The sequence below is a fragment of the Elephas maximus genome, chromosome 6 (assembly GCF_024166365.1).
Source record: "Elephas maximus indicus isolate mEleMax1 chromosome 6, mEleMax1 primary haplotype, whole genome shotgun sequence".
Classification (NCBI taxonomy): Eukaryota; Metazoa; Chordata; class Mammalia; order Proboscidea; family Elephantidae; genus Elephas; species Elephas maximus.
The window spans coordinates 69,139,370-69,159,133 of NC_064824.1; the positions used below are offsets into that span (position 1 = coordinate 69,139,370).

Genomic DNA, 19,764 nt, shown 5'->3' on the forward strand with positions numbered 1-19,764 from the left:
AGAAATTGCCGAATTGGCATATGTTTTGCTGTATATATTTTCAACAACAACAAGTAAATTATTATAAAAATATTTTTCTCCCCCTCTTAAAGTACCTCAGCCAGTTGAGCATGGGAAGTCATTTGGGGAGGGCCAGGTGTCCCCTGAAATCACTTGCCACAGGCTATGCCTTGTCAAGTTACCTTCCTGCAGCTCTGGGTATAGCCAGTGAAACTGCCCAGCATCCTGATTTCCATCCTGGAAGAATGGAAGTGCTGGCCTGAAAACAGCCACAATTACAGTGTCTTAGTCTTTGATGCCCTCATTTTCTGCAGCAGCTATTCCAAAATAAAAGCTCCTGTCTTTCACTGAGGGGTTGCCCTGGGAACCACTTTAATAAGCCTATTAAGATCTTTGTTCATGCTCTGTTTCACTGCTATTATTGGGCTTCTATTTCTAATGTGAATAAGATGTACACTAGCCAACTCACTGAAATTGCTTTCCTATATTTTTATTCAACTGATTAACTCCAATGGTTTTATGACTAAGCCGTTTTTATTTAACAGTCTCCAAAAGCACCCTGTAAAATGCTTCATGAATACCTTCTTGGAACTATTTTAATGAGCAGGGCCTGCTATGCTTTCAAAATTCCTGTTAGCAAATTCTCATCCATTCTAGAAGACTCTAATAGATAAAAATCCCACCTGTAGCAAATCTATTGCCTTTGTGGAATGAAATGACAGACTGACAAGACCGATAGAGTGGCTGAAGTAGACACATTTGGGGTGCTTACCCAGCTCTCCCTTTCTCAGGAAACTTCTCACTTCCCCAGCCTTTCCATGAAGTTGGGCCACTGGCAGCTATATGTGTGCTATACATTCCCACGGCCCTGGCTGCAGTTGATTGGACCTGAGGAAAACAACTAACAAACTTCAGGTCAATTTCTACCCAGGAATTTGGAATTGAGACAGAATCCCTTTGGTCTGTGTGTGTTTTGCAAGCACAAGAGCTGGGGATTGACCGGGGGAGTGGACATTACCTGTTGCCATATGGATTGGGAAAGCAAGAAAGTCAATCTGAAAGAAAGGAGAATGAAGTCAACAGGTGGAGAAGACTACAGATAAAGGGTAAAGTGTTTCAACAGCATTCCATTCCATGGGTCCAGCCCTTCCCGAGGCTCGACTTCATTTCTGCCTGCTCTAGAGTTCTGTGAGCCACACTATAGCCGTATGACAAAGCCTTCAGTTCTGCTTAAACCGGCCTTTTACCAAGTCCTAGGTGGTACTTTTTTTGAAATATATCCACAGATTTTTTGATACTCATCCCTTCAAAGCTGGAGCCTAATTTCCTTACCCTTCGATGCAGGCCATGTTTAGTGACTTCATTTGTAACAAATAGAATGAGGTGAAAGTGACAGTGTGACTTCTGAAGCTAGGTCATAAAAGGCTTTGCCACCCCTGCCTTGCTCTTCTATGTCACCCACTCTAGAGGAATCCAGTTGCCATGTTGTGAGGACACTCAAGCAGCCTGTGGAGAGGCCCAAGTTGAAAGGAACTGAGGTCTCTCACCATCAACCAGCGCTTCTCATCAGCATGTGAGTGGGCCACCTTGGAAGTGGATCCTCCAATCCCAGCCAAGCCTTCAGATAACTACAGCTCTGGCCAACATCTTGACTAAAACCTCACGAGATAGCCCAAGACAGAACCACCCAGCTAAGTTTGCTTCTGACCCACAAACTGTGAGGTTAATAAATGTTTACTGTTTTAAGCGAATAACTTTTGGGATGATTTGTTTCATAGCAGCCTTCAAGGCTCCACATGATCCAGCCCCTTTCAGTTCTTACCTCTGGCCCCTCCCCTCCTTACTGGCTATGCTCCAACCACCTATTTTCCTTCTTAAGGCCTTAGCACATAGTATTCCCATTATCTGAAATCTTCTTCTTTCAAATAGCGCATTCTCATCTTTTTCAGTCTCAGCTTAACTGACAATGCCTCAAAGAGACCTTCCCCAACCACTCAATCTAAAGCCCATCCTTCTGCTCCCACCCCCTCTACTCTCTCACGGTAGCTTGTTCTTATTCATAATTTTGAGTATAATTTATAATTATGTATTTATTTGATTGGGGATTTTCCTTTTTATATCCATCTTTCCACTGTAGATGTCAAACAGTAGACTCTCAATAATATTTGTGGGATAAATGTAAATGAAGTGGGTTCCAGTTGCTACGACCAAAGAGTTCTAATGGTCTATGATGGTTAAGACTGTGTATCAACTTGGCTGGGCCATGATTCTCAGTGGTTTGGTAGTTGTATGACATTGTGGTGCCCCCATGATGGGATCTGCTGAATCAGTTGAAACGGAGTTTCCTTGGGCATATGGCCTGCATTGAATATAAGCAGGCATTCTGGCAAGGCTCATGGCTTTCGCTTGCTCTGGATCCTGCAGCTAGCTCCTGTTCATTAGACCTCCAGCTCTTGGGACCTGAGCTAGCAGCTTACCTGCAGTCTTGCCTACTGATCTTGGGATTCATCAATCTTCCTAGCCTATGAGCAAGGGTACTGCTCTCTGACCTGCTGATCTTGGGTTCACCAGCCCTTGTAGGTACATGAGTCAGGAGAAGCCTTCAGCCTGACCCATAGACTTGGGACATTCCAGTCTCTATAATCGTGTGAGCCATTTTCCTTGATATAAATCCCTATATATAGATTTATATGTTTTACTGGTTTTGCTTCTCTAGAGAACCCAGCCTAAGATATAGCCCAGCACATAAATATTGGGCCAGGGAACTCAGATTCTATTTCCTCATTTATAGTAAGCTGAATGTCCTTTTCTGGGTGATTTTAACTCTTCAAAGATATCTGCAGGACAAACAAATGCTCATCTAATGACGAGGACTTCTGAGCCCTGGTTGTTAGGCTGTCAGAGGAGAAACAGTTAAAGGAGTGATGACGAGCTGGCTGGCCAGTAACTGAGAACCACACGCACCAATCAGCTTGCTCCTGACACTCAGACACTCAGCAAGCCCATTCTGCCCTCCCACAGACTTGGCATACCTTGCTTCTCAGCTCTTTCCAGAATGACCAGTACTTCCCTAATCCTTGGGGTTTACAAACACACTGAGTCTTTTGTTGCCTGGATTTACTCAGGGAAACACCAACATAAGAGATATGGGTCTGTTTCAAAGTTTCCAGAGTATTAGAAAGGCCTCATTGTCCCCAAATCTGGTGTGGAGCTCCCGATTTCCTTTCTACAAGTTCTGGAAGGTCTTTGCTCTCCTGCTCTCCTCTTTTACCCGTAGAATGGAGTTTTTCTCCCCTTGCTGTCATTCCAACTCCACCATACTGGGATCACACAGCTCCCCTCCTCACCGAAGGCCTCATTCTCCACTGCACTCTCATACTCTATCTGGTACTAACGGCAATGCCTCCAACTCCTACTTTAGGTCTGTCATTTAGCCCTTAGGGTATCTGCAACCTCAATGACCCTAAATTTCAGTGTACTCACAGGTAAGGTGTTTTTCCTCAAAACTGCCCTGGATAGTAAGCGGGGCCTAAGTCTGAGGAGGACACAGTTATGACCCAGGAGTAGCTGTTTCATGGGCAAGTCTCATGGTTAATGTTGCCAAGTAGGCAGCCATCACTTTCAGGGTCTCTCCATGTGGCCCTTAGATCACCTGCTTCAGAATCATGTGGGATTCTTCAAGTGAGAATCCTTGGGCTGGGAGTCCCTGGCTTGAGATGAAGTCCGGGAATCTTCATGTTTAATAATCTCCCCAAGAGCTAAAGTCAGACAACCACATTCGAGAAATGGGAAGGTCTCCCAGATAAAACCAGCCCCTCAGAATCTTGGGTTAACACCTTGAGTTCCCACAAGAAAGTTCACTTCAGGAGAATGACCCTTAAAAAAGGCCTTCTTCTGGAAGGCCTGTCCCAGTGATCTGGCTGCAGCCCAGGCTCTGAATCTTGGGGTGTGGAGTCATGTCAGGTAGTAGGGGAGACCTGGGTACAGAGGAGGAGTGGCACTACCAAAAAGTCAGGTAGGGTTCACCTAAGGCAAATTTTAAACATGCCTCTATTTTTTTCAGAGTCAATTTCACTTCTCATAGATGCCAACAGGCCTAGAGAACCCAAGGAGAAGGAAAAGTTAACATTTTTGAGCAGTTACTGGACACTTAACATCCTCTTCACTTATATTTATCGTTTTTATTTTACAGATGAGGAAACTGGGACACAGAGAAGTTTAGTAACTTGCCTGTAGTTACCCAGCTGATAAATGGGAGACCTCAGTTAAACCGAGGTTGCTTCTGTTATAGGTGATGGAAAAAATTGGAAACAGTAATGGTTGTAGAATATGATGAATGTAACTAAGGACATTAAATTATACATGTAAAAAAGGTTGAAACGGCAAATATTTTGCTATGTATATATAATCCATTGCTGTCAAGTCAATTCCAACTTATAGCGACACTATAGGACAGAGCAGAACTGCCCCATAGGGTTTTCAGGGCTATAATCTTTAGCGAAGCAGACTGCCACGTCTCTTTCCAGAGGAGTGGCTGGTAGGTTCCAACCGACCGCTTTTCGATTAGCAGCTGAGTGCTTAATCATTATCCCACCAGGACTCATATATATATATTTACATCTATATTTATATGCATGTACCACAATTTCAAAAGATAAAACCTAGTCCAAGAGCCCACCTTTTTCCACAATGCTGCCTCTCTGATTCTTGGTTAAGTCTGCAGATCTTGTTTGTTTGTTTGTTTGTTTTTCCCCCTCAAGATATTTCTATAAATCAACTTTTAAAAACCGAGTATCAAGGACCTCAGTCTGTGGCTGCCGGAAATGGAGTGGCTGCCACAGCGCGTCTCTGATAGCTGTGGTGGCCACATTTGCGGTCTCCAGGCAAGCGGCTGAGGTGGCAAGCTCAGCTGCACCTGCAGCCGCTGTCCTCACCCTGGCTCTGCCTTTGGAGCAGCTTCCACCCTTGGTGGCGGAGCTGTAGTTGCTGGTGCCTAGGGTGCGGATCAGCAAAGCCCAGGAGAAGTTTACCTGGAGAAGTTCTGGAAAAGACTCAGTGAGGCAGCTGTGAAAGTAGAGAGGGAAGCCACAACTCTGACCGTAGCATTCTCCAGACTCCCACTTCACAGAGGTTCTGTGAGCCAGTCTGTGTTGCCATCGAGGCAATCATTGCAGTACACTACTCGCTTCCCAAGGATCAGGGGGTGCCATTCTGGACATTGTGGATGGCATGGCTTAGCTCTTGAAGTGCTTTTCATCCCTCTGTCTCAGAGCCCTGAAAGCAAGGGCCCTATTTTTTCTGCAACACTGTTTGGGTTATCTGCCAGCAGGTACCTCTGATACCAAGAAATAATAAAGCTGCAATCCTTTTAATGTTGATGAAGAGTGTAAATTTTGTGAAGGATGCACATGAGGAGAAAAAGGGGGCTGTGGAAGAATGTGACCCTTACTCTGGCCACTTGAATAACTCTGAGGAAGACAGCTTGGGGAATGACCATTATGTGGACCCTGATGTTGAGGAGGATGCATTGGAGTTTCTAAACAATCAGGATTATACTGATCAGAGGAAGATCAGGAGCTCATAATCCCATGCATTTTGCTGGTGAAAGCATCCAAAGCCAGCCTTGTGAAAATCCGGATCTCAGTGACAGAGAATGGGAAGAAAGACCAGGAGGCTCAGCTGGATGACGTTGTGGATATTTCTGATGAGATCAGCCCCAGTGTGAACGATTTGGTTCTGAGCATATATCCACCGATGTGCCACCCAACTGTGTGAATCAACTGTGTGAAACTTGCATCTGTTTTAAAGAAAATATAATTTAAAAATTTTATTTTATTTTATTTATTTTAAAGAAGGCACTTGAAATTACAAAAGCAAGATATATGTAACCTGACCCCTCAGCCAGAAGGTAGTTGGATGCCTTTACTCATTAACAGCGTTGATCATTGCATGAGCAGAATCAAGGGGCTCCCCCAGAGTGAACTTGAATTATGAGTTTTCAGGCTCATTTGTACTCTGCTTCTCTCCGTCTCTCATTGTCACAGCCAGGCACTGATATCTGCTTTTAAAATGGGGCCAGAATGCTTTCTGGATCAAAAGGGAGTTCCTGTCTATACTTAAGAAGAGATACTACTGCAAATGTTGTTGGTTAGACCAGACTGGCTATTATTTATAAACCATGTGAGTGTGGGATATTTTTCTGTGCTAGATGCAAAATATAATTGCATGACTTTATGTTCTTGAATTGCCTCAGAGGTTCCTGGGGAAGCTGCCTCATGTGTTTCTTATTTGCAATACAGTGTGTTTTATTGCTAAAGATGCTTATGGTCTCAATAAAATAGTAATCTGCCAATGATTAAATAAGAAAAAAAATTGAGTATCAAATGCCAGCTTCCCCTTAATTGTTCAATTTCACTATATTTTCTTAGGGGTATTTAAGCAATAAATTGTTCCCTCATTCCGTCTCCCTTGGTACAGTAGACCTACCTGTTCCTGCTTCCCTGCAATTCCAGTTTCTAAAAAATCTAGCCAGAAGACAAGGGTAAGGGTTGTTTCCTTCTCCTTCTGTTCTCTCTCTCTCTGCCTCTTGATTCAGAGTCAAAATTCTTGGTCACATATACATTCAAAATGGAAACGTTTACAGGAAGCTCCTTGCCCATAGTTTGGATGAGGTCAAGATTAATGTTTTGGCTTGTCCAAGGCAAGGTCATGGAATCTCCATAGATACATCCAAACCCCCCGAGGGACCAAATTACTGGGCTGAGGGCTGTGGGGACCGTGGTCTCAGGGAACATCTAGCTCAATTGGCATAACAGAATTTATAAAGAAAACATTCTACATTCTACTTTGGTGAGTAGTGTCTGGGGTCTTAAAAGCTTGTAAAGCGGCCATCTAAGATACTCCACTGGACTCACCCCACCTGGAGCAAAGGAGGATGAAGAAAACCAAAGACACAAGGGAAAGATTAGTCCAAAGGACTAATGGGCCACAACTACCACTGCCTCCACCAGACTAGTCCAGCACAACTAGATGGTGTCCAGCTACCATCACCGACTGCTCTGACAGGGATCACAATAGAGGGTCCCAGACAGAGCTGGAGAAAAATGTAGAACAAAATTTGAACTAAAAAAAAAGACCAGACTTACTGGCCTGACAGAACTGGAGAAGCCTGAGAGTATGGCCCTGGACACCCTTTTAGCTCAGTAATGAAGTCACGCCCGAGGTTCACCCTTCAGCCCAAGGTTAGACAGGACCATAAAGCAAAGTGAGACTAAAGGGGCATGCCAGCCCAGGAGCAAGGACTCAAAGGCAGGAGGAGACAGGAAAGCTGGTAATAGGGAACCCAAGGTCGAGAAGGGGAGAGCACTGACGTGTCACGGGGTTGGTAACCAACGTCACAAAACAATTCGTGTACTAATTGTTTAATGAGAAGCTAGTATGTTCTATAAACCTTCATCTAAATCACAATAAAAAAATTAAATTAAAAAAAACAAGATTAACGTTTTGGTTAAGAAAACTTCAGTTACTGACAGGGCTTCAAACTGGTTCATTCTGGTTTGAACGCCTGCTGAGAACTGCATTTCTAACAAGTTCCCAGATGATGTTAATGTTGCTGGTTACGCACCAATTCTGAGAACCACTAGTAAAGTGGTAGTTCTCAAAATTTATTAATGTAGGAATCACCTGGGGTATTGTTAAAATGTAGATTCTGATTCAGTATATCTGGGGGTGGAAATTCTCAGCAGTGGTTGGAACCAAATGAAAGGATTCAAAGCCCTGGTTTATAGAACAGAGAGCTTCACTCAATATATCTCCAGTAAACAATGAGGCAGGGACAAAAAATACCAGATACGAAATCCACAAAAAAAGCAAACATCCAGGTTTCTGGAAGGGCAGACACTGAAGCAGCTGCAGGAACAGAAATTCTCTCCTCTTCCCAGATCTCTCTGTCTGTTCATGTCCTTTCTAAGGCCACTGGTCTCATCCTGTCTGTGTCTCTGTGTTTCTCTCTGTGCATCTGCTTCGTTCTCCTTTCTGCCTTAATCAGCTCCCTCTGCTTACTCACCTTATACAAGGCCCACCCTATACTCCATTTCTACAGGGCCATACATCACAGCATCCACAGATCACTGGGATTTCCCACTTTGTCCTTCAGTTCTAATTCATAAGACAGCTTCTAAGAAGCTCAGATCATCTTTTTAAGCTAAGGTAACACTGTTAGAGGGTATTGGCCCACCTCTGCGTGGAGGCCTAGGCCAATCATCTGGGGCTGTAAGAAGGGCTAGAAATACAGTCCCCAGCAGACCGTGGGCAAGCATTCTTTTAGAAGGGTACAGGGATGGGCAGGCCACCTGAAATGCCATCGAGTCCTGCCTCTGAGGAGGTTAAGTGTGATTTCAGGGTTACTCAAAAACTCAAATACCTGCTCCATCAAAGCTTGGAGTTCAAGGAATTTTCTTCAGAAAAATCCTGCTGCTACATAATATGTTACACACAAGTACAGCTTGGAGTCTTACAAAATTGGACTTTAGAAACCATCTAGTCCAGGAATAGCAAGCCTGACTCATTTCACATCAACTCTGACTGCCTGCAGGCTTGTGAAGAATTGTATCAGGGTCATTCTGTGACATTGGGGTGTGAGGATTTGGTGGATAATGAATATTTTGAGTCATTCGTCATCATTTCCTGGGGAGATCTGTCCCACCCCTGCTCAGTGTGGTAGAGTGGGTGTCCCTCATAGTGTACATCCCTTCCATCCTCAGTGGTGGGTGTCTGATCCGGGCTGAACTATAGCCCCAGGATGGTGCACTTAACACACTTGGCTGCAAACCTAAAGACTGGCAGTTCAAGTCTACCCAGAGGCATCTCAGAAGAAAGGCCTGGTGATCTACTTCTCAAAAATCAGCCATTGAAAACCCTATGGAGATCACAGCAGTTTTGGCTCTGGAAGATTACAGGTCAGCTTTGTTCTTGTTTGAAGATACCGGTCATGTTTTCAGGATGTCATAAGTGTTTCCACACCTACACAACGAATGGCAGGTGGATCAGGCCGTAGTTTCCCAGAAGGACTGCATCATCGTCATTGGTTTGGAAACAATTGGGATCCTGCTTGTATGAATATGGATGAAGTTCTATATAGCATAGCTGAAAAGAAATGGCAGAGGAGGATCGTCCAATCATGTAATGAGCCCCGTTTGGATATCACAGCTGTTTTAAAGTTAAAAATTTTGCAGTTATTTATCCCGTAGGTAGTGCAGAAGTACCAGACTTCAACAAAATGTGTGAGTTATTTGATCCTTGCACTGTCATGTTTTTCTTCAGGAACATGCACATAGTGATTGATTTGGAGACTGGTAACAACAGCAAGATTAACTGGGCCATAGAGGACAAACAAGGGGTGATTGACATCATAGATAACCAGTTTACTGAGGGGCGTGCTAGGGCTAGCGGCTGGTGGTGTCTCCGAAGGACCGCTCCACCAAGTACAGTTACTGCGTTCTGCTGGTCGCCATGTGTCCTGAGCTCTCACTGTTCTTTCTGTACGTGAGTGTTGTGGAATCACTTCCGTGTGGAGCATCTTAAACTATGTAAAGCCTTTGGGAAATTGCTGGAAAAGTAATGGAGGCTGGAGTGTCTTTTTGAAGTAAGGATTGCATAGCCTTCAATTTTCAGTCTGCCTGTCTGTTGTATTTTTATACTGGCAAATATCTGTAAATACTTAACTGAAATAAATAAAAGGTTATGAACAGTTATAATCGTTAAGAAACTTGATATATGGATTACTGATTTTGGTAGCCAAAATTAATTCTTTATCATTTAGGTGAAATTATGAGGCTGATAGGTTTCACATACTTGGCAATGGGAATCCAGAGCCTTGAGTCCAGAAAGAATACACAATTAGGATGAAAGTTTTCTTATATCTTATTATTGAAACAATATAATTAAAAAAAAAAAAAAAACTAAAGAAAACCGTGCGGGGCACAGTTCTACTCTGACACGCGTGGGGTTGCCGTGAGTCAGGGTTGACCCAACAGAAACTGGTTCAGCACAGTATGAAGGCTTCTTGATTTAATTATCTTGTCCCTAGAAAAACACTTTCCAGTTCTCATGAAATGTACCCTATCCCTGGTTTTGTAGACCAAATCCCAAACACTGTCCTTGGATGTAATTTATGGAGTCAGCAATTTACAGTCTACTACCTCAGTACAATGTTCTTCCCACACAGGTATGATTGATCCCATTATGCAGATGAAGAAACCAAGACTCAGATTAAGTGACTTATACAAAGCATACAACCAGTAAATAACAGAACAAGGATTTGAATTCAGGTCTCCTTGGCTCTAAAGCTCATACTTTTTTTCACTACAGTATGCCTCCTAAGGTTTTTTTTTGCTCCTAAGGAATTTATAAAAATTAAGATCTTAAGTATGTAATACTTGGACTAATAGCTAGAGAGAAGTAGATGGAATCGAGACAATCTTTGTTATAATTACTTAGGGGTTACAATAAGGTGCCCCACCAAGCATGGATGTGAAGGAAATGTTAACTTTTAAAGGCGCAAATATGTTATGGACCAGAGTAGGAAGGATCAAGTTCACCAGAGAAGATGGGGTACCTCCCAGGCTAGCAAGGCTTCCTTACAACCTGTTTGAATGTAATTTCTGCTCTTCCTTCTTCCTGCTGTCTGGAATAAATTAAGATGGCTAGAGCTCTCTCAGCTACCTTAGGTCATGGGATGATGTTTAGAAGCCACTTTGTTGAAAATAGCAAAGAAAAAACATAGTAGGCTGAGTGTCTGCTATACAGAAAAACTGCTCTAACACTGCACCTAGAGGGCCCAGTTCCAGATGAAAGCCTGTTATCAGTTTAACCTAGACACTATGCATTTTTCTGTTATATGCAGCCCAGCTTAATCTGATCTAATGCAACTGGGGTTCACCATTTGGGTAAATTCTTCAGACACATGGTAACATGAGCCCTCCTAGCCCACGACTCCCTGGAAAGCAAGAAGATTAATTCACGTAAGACTGAATAAACAAATAGACAATAACCAGGTGCTATATAAAAATAGAACTTTGACCCATTATCTGCAGCATCCAGCCCAGGAAGTCAAACCACTCTCTGCAGCTTCCAGTCCAGGAGACCAAACAAAAATCCCTGTATCAGTGGGTCCAAAATTGCCAGGACTTGATTAATAATTTTTGTCCTTAATTTTTTGCCCCTGCTTCCAACTTAGAGCCAATCAGAAAGCCAGATATGCTCCCCTAACCAATCACATAAAATGCCCTGTTTCTAGTTATCCCACCTATACCTTCCCCAATCAAGGCACACCTGAAGCCTTCTCACTCCTTCGTTAGAAAATTTACCTACTCCCCCTCCCTGTCTTTGAATTCCCCTGTCAAACGAAAGTGAAGGTGGCTGACTCCCTTGCTACAGCAAGCCCTTAATAAATAGCATTTGTTCCTATATGGGTGTTATTCGGTCATTTCCACACAAGAAAAAAGCACAAAAAAGCAGTGCAAGTACAGCTTTCAGGTCAACTCAGTAACATAAGGTGTTAATGTTGTTGAGCTGAAAATATTCCTCTCACCAGCCCAGAGATAGAAAGATGACCCTTTGCCTGACCAGAAGAAAATGGTTTTAAATCTTGTTGGATTTTGGTCCAATTCCTGGAGCAACCCAAAGAAGGTTAGAAGGAATAAGGAAGGTGGCAGAGGGTGGCTGGGTAGATGGAAGAGGGGAGGGCATATCCTCTAAGGGCTTTGCCTGCATACAGGCTAATTGTCCTCTATATAGATGTCCAAAATGTCACCCAGATCCCAAAGCTGTACAAGTGAGGCCTTTCAGATGTCACCCCAACAACCTCACAGCAAGGGCAGCACTCATAACAGCCTCTAGCTACTTTTTTCTTTTATTGATCTCAGCTGATCTATTAATTGGGCCCAACCTGCACTAAATGAGGCTGGTCGCTTTCGTCTCCTTCTAGCTATGAGACTTGCTTAATTATCTTGGCATCTAGCTTAGCACCTTCGAGCCTTCCTCATGAAAGACATAACCAACATCGTGGAGAAGGGAGTGCTTTATAATATAGCATTTTCTGGAGAGGCTTTCACCTGCCAAATGGGAAAATGTCAGGTTGACTGGTGGAAGCATTTTTCATGCTCTGGGAGTTTTCTTTCAGCCATTTAGCAGGCCATGGTCTGAGCCATTTTCAAGATCTACTGAGAGCCAATGAATGGATGTGCCCACAGACAGGGCTGCAAAAGCCAAACAGGAGTCCCGGCAACACTTCTGTGGATGGATCCCCTTTGGTTCTTCAGAAGCACCATGTTGCTTTAAAAAAAGCAATGAAATGCTGTTCTGGGTTCAAATTCTGGCTCTGGCTCTGGCTCTACCTCTGCCTCTGACTATGATGCGAGTCAATGATATCTTTGAGCAAGTCAGTTAATTTCCCAGGGCCTCAGTGCATTTGTTTGTAAAATAAAGGGTTAAAGTATTGGTTAAAGTCTTAAGAGAGCTTTCTATTCATGGATTGAATTGTGTCCCCCCAAAAATATGTGTCAGCTGGGTTAGGCCATGATTCCCAGAATTGTGTGGTTGTCCCCCATTCTGTGATTGTAATTTTATGTTAAAGGGATTAGGATGGGATTATAACACCACCCTTACTCAGGTCACATCCCTGGGGTGGGGCTTGCACCACCTTTTTTCTCTCAAGAGATAAAAGGAAAGGGAAGCAAGCAGAATTGGGGACCCCATACCACCAAGAAAGCAGCACCAGAAGCAGATCACCTCCTCTGGAAATGGGGTCCCTGTGCCTAAAAAGCCTCTTGACCAGGGGAAGATTGAGGACAAGGACCTTCCTCCAGAGCCAACAGTGATAGAAAGTCTTCCCCTGGAGCTGACACCCTGAATTTGTACTTAAATTAATTTCTCTTCGTTGAAGCCATCCACTTGTGGTACTTCTGTTATGGCAGCACTAGATGATTAAGACACTCTTAAAATACTATAATTTTATGGTTTTCTTATTAGAAATGGAAACATGCAAACTTCTCTAAATATTTTCCACCGCACCTGTGCAATTTTTTTTTTTTTTATGACTCGGCACACATACTTTGCAAAAATTACGAATACATTGTCTTAGGCTGGGTTTTCTAGAGAAGCAAAACCAGTGAAATGCCTACAAATATATGTATAGAGAGTGAGGGAGAGATTTTATCAAGGAATTTGCTCATGTGGTTGTACAGGCTGGAAAGTCCCAAGCCCGTGGGTCAGGCTGGAGGATTCTCCCAACTCGCATAGCTGAAGAAGCTGGCAAACCCAAGATGCAGACCACGGAGGCTAATGAATCCCAAGATTGGCAGGCAGGCTGCTAGCTCATGTCCCAAGAACAAGAGGTCAGATGAACAGGAGCCAGCTGCAGGATGCAGAGCAAGCAAAAGCCCTTGAGCCTTGCCAGAAAGTCTTCTTATATTGAATGCAGGCCACACCCCCAAGGAAACTCCCTTTCAACTGATTGGCTACTCACAGAAAATCCCGCCATGGAGGTGGTCACATTATATTAGATCTCACCATGGAGGTGATTACATCATTAAACAGACAAACTACATCCTAACTGCCAAACCATTGAGAATCATGGCCCACCCAAGTTGACATACAACCTTAACAATCACATACATACAGGCAGAATGACTTTTCAAATGTGCATCTTTCATAATCTCATCACAGTTAGTATTTTACATATATCCTTCCAGACTTTTATCTAAGCATAAACAAGCCAAAAATATTTTTATAAGAATATGATCACATTTAGTATTAGTTTCCTAAGGATACCATAACAAAGTATGCCTGAGTGGCTTAGAACAACAAACATTCTCTCATAGTTCTGGAGTTTAGATGTCCAAAATCAAGATGTCACCAGGGCCATACTTCCTCTGAAGGTTCTTGGGAAGGATCTTTTCTTGCCTCTTCTAGCTTCCAATGGTTGCTGGCAATCATCAGTGTTCCTTGGCTGATAGCTGCAGCCCTCCAATTTCTGCCTCAGTCTTCACGTGGTCTTCTTCCCTTTGTTGTCCTCAGTGTCCCTGTATCCAAATCTTCTTCTTCGTCTTATAAAGATACCAATCCCTGGATTTAGGGCCTACCCTAATCTAGTATGTTCTCATTTTTAACTTGATTACAACTGCAAACACCTTATTTCTAAATAAGGTCACAATCACAGGTACTGGGGGTTAGTACTTGAATATATCTTTTGGGGGGACCCAATTCAACCTACCACACATACCATAAACTGTTCTGCTTTTTTCACTTAACACAATATTCCAAACATCTTTCTATGTCAACAAATATATATATACACATCATCATATTTAATGATCAACTTCATATTCTATTAAAATATTATAAGAATGAGCCATAATTTATTTAACCAAACTTCTAGTTGTTGTTGCTGCTGTTGTTTTTCACCATTATAAATATTGCTGTATTGGGCATTTGCTTATCTAATTTCTTTGTTTCCTTCAGATAAATCCCTTGAAGTTTCTGAATTTAACGTTATACCTCTTCTTAAGGATTTTGATACATATTCCTAACTGTCCTCCAATAAGTTGTGTAAATTTACATTCTCCAAAACAGTGTGTGAGAATGCCTTTTCCCCATCCCTTCCTCCATTCTTTTAATTTTTTGTCTTTCTGATAGGTATACTCTATTGCTTTAAAATTTTACATTCTTTGATAACCAGTGTTATTTGTTCTTTTTTATTTATTTTTCTTGGAGATTTGTGTTTTTTTCCCTAAAAAACTGTCTATCGATGTCCTATGTCCATTTTTCTGTTGGAACTGGCTCTGGACTTTCTTAGATACACATAGCTGCTGCTGCCAGCTTAAACATGACGAGAGGGAGGAGATAGAGTGGGGAAGGAGGGAGTCCCCAAGAAGACTTGCAGTGGTACCCAGTGCAATCAGGACTCTGGAGCTGGCAGACTAGGGGTATGTTATTGATTGAATTGTGTTCCCCAAGAAAATATGTTGGAGTCCTAAATCCTGATACTCAAGAGCACGACCTTATTTGGAAATACGATTTTTGAAGATGTTATCAGTTAAATAGGAAGTCATATTGCAGTAGGGTGGGTTCTAATCCAATATGAATGGTGTTCTTTTTTATAAAAAAGGAGAAGAGACACACAGAGGGAAGACAGCCATACAATGACAGAGGCAGAGAGTAGAGCTACAAGCCAACGAATGCCAAAGATCACCAGTCCTCGCCAGAACCTAGGATGGAGGCATGGAACAGAGTCTCCCTTAAAGCCTCCAGAACTGTGAGACAATAAGTTTCTATTCTTATATGCCACCCAATTGCTCGTACTTTGTTACAGCAGCCCGAAGAAACTAATAAAGGGTATTTCATTTGAAATTGTTACACGTACATAGTCAGAGCACTAAATAGGATAGGATCTGAATGAAAGAAATGAAACATTTCTTCAAATGGTAAGTTGTCTCTGTAGAGTGGTGTGATTAGAAAGGACCTTCAGGCTATGGGTGCAATTGCAACAATGCCCTAAATCATTCCCCAGGGCTTGGAGGACTGATATAACCTACTCCCAGCCAACTCACCTTGATGGAACATGTTTTCACAAAAAGCAACTTATCACGAGTTTGTACGGAGTAGGGTTGGTAGTAGTAGTACTATGTGGTAATGGAACATCTAACATAGATTCATGTATATTATAATATTTAAACGCACAAATCTCCAGACTATTGCCATGAGATAAATGAAAACTGTTCACTATGACCCTGTGGCAGCTGCTTAGTAATTTCCTAGAGCTGACTTCAAAATCCGTATAGTTCAGAAAGGTATTTCCTTCCAAACATCTTCCTTGCCTACCCTCCAAATATCTCTTTTTGGGCCAATCATAAATCAATGATCTAGTCATATGGATTACCTAAAAAATATGAGGTAGTATAATAAATAAGGCATTCCTTCTTTACAAGTTGCTCATTTTGTGGGTGACCTTGTTTCTGTGAGGCAGTTTTCACATTTCACCCTGGGCACACCACTTGACCAACCAGTTTTTCCTTTCTCTGAGTTATTCCCTAAGACCGGAGGCTGAATACCACAGCTTGCAGCTCTCAGGCACCGGGGGACTTAACAGCGTCTCTAGCAATCTTCCAAATAAATAATAGCTTTTTTTTTTTTTTTTTTTTTTTTTTATCGAGGAGCACAGACCTTTGTTTCAGCAGTTCAGGAGAATTCATTCTCAATAGTGAAAACTCATTTTCTCATGGCAGTGATTCAAGCTGCTAACTTCTCAGAGAATGCTGCCAGAGCCAAATTCTTTGTCAGTTATGGAGGTCGGAGGTGAAGCATCTGTGCTTATAGGGCAAAGCTCTTTTATGGATTCCCCTGGCTTTCTGCTTTTTCTTTACAGCTGATTAATACCCAATGGCCATTTCTTTAAAAAAGAAAAATTCAATTCTTCAGCTTAATTAACTTCTCCAGCACAGACAGTATTTACCACAGCCTGCCCACATTCAGAAAATGACTTGAGATTTTGTAACACTTGATTTCAGTTCAAGGTATTTCACTGCTACAGCTCCTAAATTCAAAATATTGTCTCGGGGCTTGTGTGGTCAAAATAAGGCCTGGACTTAGCCCTTGGCTGGCACATGTGAGGGACTACTGAGTGCTGAATTAGCGTATCCATTGTAGGTCATCTGGGAGAGCATGAAACATTTTGCCCTTGGTTTGACATTTTGACTACCTTTCGTGATCATTGTCCCCAAATCAGTCTCCCAGTCCAGACTCACTGACCTCATGGTTATTGTTATTGTTCATTTTAATGTTTAAAATTTTACATTAGTCATTACGGTTCTATAAAGAACCTCAAGCTGTGGAAGTACTTCTTTCTGCCTCATTTTTTGAACGGTCAGTCACTAAAAAAAAAAAAAAAAAAGCAGTCACTAAACAAATATTAATTGAGAATCCAGAGAATATGGTATATTTTATATATTTACTAAGCATCTGGAGGTGTGTATAGTCATATACATTTTTATTTTTTATTGCAGCTTTTTTTTTTTTTCTTTAGTACTATATGGTAAAGGCAATAGAGTGTTAACAGTTCAGAGCATGAAGGCTGAGCCAAATTGCCTGGGTTCAAATCCGAGCTCTAACTTTTAGCAGTTATGTGATCCTTGGCATGTTATTTGACCCCTCTGTGCCTCAGTTTCCTCACACGTAAAATCAGGCTATTAACAGTATCTACTTTTTTTTTTTTTTTTTACCTCAGGATGGTTGAGCAGTAAATTAATTAACCAATGCAAAGCAGTTAGAACAGCGCTTGGACCAATAGCAAGTACTCATACTGCCCACACATAGTAAGCATTTACTAGAGGATGTCACTACCAGAAGATTACTATTTCATTAGGCAAGACTGTAAATTATTTATAACTAATTGCCTTGCCAACTATCATTCACCTATTACCTGTTTTGTGCAAGGCATGGTGGGCAAGGAAGTTGCAGGATGAATCCTACATAAACTCTACCCTTGAGGTGCACGTACATCACAACTGTGTGATGATTTGCTGCATGGAGTCGCCCCATTGCACCAGCCTGCCTGTGACTGAGTCAGAGCCCCGTACATACATCACAGGATAATATGAAGCGTCACAGTGCTCCGACAACCAACCCATTATTTCCTTTAAGGCCTTCCAATTTACTTCATCTTGATCTGTGATCTCTGTTTTGGAGAAAAGCTCACAACACAGGAAGGAAACAATTCCCCAGTCTCCTTGAGAAAGAATCCTGAAGATGGGTTACTGTATATCATTGATCCTCCGCCACACATTGATATTTTCACCTTTTTACTCCTCTGAAATCAGATGCAGGGAGAAAGCATTGCCATAGCCTACCCAAGCACAGATGTGGTCATAGTTGTTCATCTTGTCATTTTGGTTGTGTTATACACTTTGTTGGTACTACAGGGTTTGGGATTTATTGCAGCTAAAATGTCTTCAAAAAGATTACACTATGCTTTGAATAGAAATGAAAAGTCACTGTATAAATCAAAAGGCACGAAAACAGAGCAGTGTAATAAATGATAAAAAAAATTATGCCAAATGAGCCTAAAAGAGTACCTTCATTAAACATAAAACAAAATGTTAAGTGCTAAGAAAAAGCTATGCCATAGCTTAATTGGCAGCATTTTCTTCTTTTTTTGTAGTACGTAAAATAATGGCTCATCTTTAAGTAAAAGTGTCTTAGATTTGATGAAATGGGGCCCTGGTGTCACAGTGGTTAAAAGCTTGGCTGCTAACCAAAAGGCTAGCAACTCAAATCCCCCAGCTGCTCCTTGGAAACCCTATGGGGCAGTTCTACTCTGTCCTATAGTGTTGCTATGAGTCAGAATCAACTTGACAGCAACAGGTTTGGTTTTTTGGTTTGGGTATATTTTCAAGTTCTAGGTTTTTTAGCAACAATTAAGAACTCTTAGAATAAGCTACCCTGAAATTTTCTCCAACATTACAAATTTTCGATTTTGGGCAGACCCAAGTTCTGCCTACACTAATATTTACTTAATTTTTTAACTTGTCTCACTTTTTAAATCTTGTTGTTGTTAGGTGCCATCAAATTAATTTTGACTCATAGTGACCCCATGCGGCAGAGCAGAACAGCCCCACAAGGTTTTCTTGGCTGTATTCTTTATGGAAGCCGATGGCCAGGCTTTTCTGGGGGCCTCTGGGCGCGTTCCAACCCCTGGTGGCACAACAGTTAAGTGAGCCTGCTAACCAAAATGTTGACAGTTTGTACTCACCCAGCAGCAGTTTTAAACTTAAATACATTTATTTTAAAAGAAAAAGTATAGTATTTTTACAAATAGAAAGTGAAGATTTTGATGTACTAAATGATGTGATATAAATTAAATTAGATACATAGCCATTAAAATGAAAAAAAAAAAATTGACCATTTACCACCTAAAATCACTGTGCAGCAGAGAGCAGACATGCAGGATCCTTGGAGGAAACCCCATATTTAGATAGTATTCCACCTGCTCAGATTCATTCTCCATTCCAGCCACCGAGGCAGATCCCAGTCGGGCATTTCCAGACCCTTCATTTGCATTTACTTTCACGAAACCACCATTGGAAGACCATGAACAAGCTGAACTCACAGAAAGCTGCCACCAGTTTAGCACTTGCTTCCTCAGTGCTCACACCAAAAAAACAAAACAAACAGAACAAAATCCACTGGCGTAGAGTCCATTCTGACTCATGATAACCACATGTGTTACAGAGTAAAATTGCTCTGTCGGGTTTTCTCGACTGTAATCTTTGTGGAAGAAGTTTGCCAGGGCTTTCTTCCACAGAGCCACTGGGTGGGTTTGAACCACTAACCTTTAGGTTAGCAGCCAATTGCAAACTGCTTGCATCACGCACAATTCCCATGTTTATTTTTGTCACTAAGCGATGGAAAGTTTGGTGCCCTATTTTGGCCGAGATGACTGAGCCTCTGGAATTCTCAGACTTCATGAGACACTTTATCATGAGTTCTTACCCGTATTTTGTGACAATAATTTTGGAACTTTGGGGAGGGGTCTGATTTGAGCCTAGAAAGAGCATTTTCAAGATTGTTGCCATCTTTCAGTGCACTTTCAATTTGAAAACCCAGACATACGTATTCTTTGACTCAGTAGAGCAGCACTTTCACATATGGGCGGTATACTTTTATCAACAAGATGAGGAAATTCTGTTATCAGTGAGCGACACTTTCCCC

The 19,764-nt window shown here is 42.0% G+C and overlaps 2 pseudogenes; both read left to right on the forward strand.

Annotated features, from left to right (window-relative positions):
- Nucleotides 1–3,956: 3,956 nt before the first annotated feature.
- Nucleotides 3,957–5,994, forward strand: LOC126078326 (cyclin-D1-binding protein 1-like; annotated as a pseudogene).
- A 3,006-nt stretch (nucleotides 5,995–9,000) lies between these two features.
- Nucleotides 9,001–9,582, forward strand: LOC126078327 (thioredoxin-like protein 4A; annotated as a pseudogene).
- Nucleotides 9,583–19,764: the final 10,182 nt, after the last annotated feature.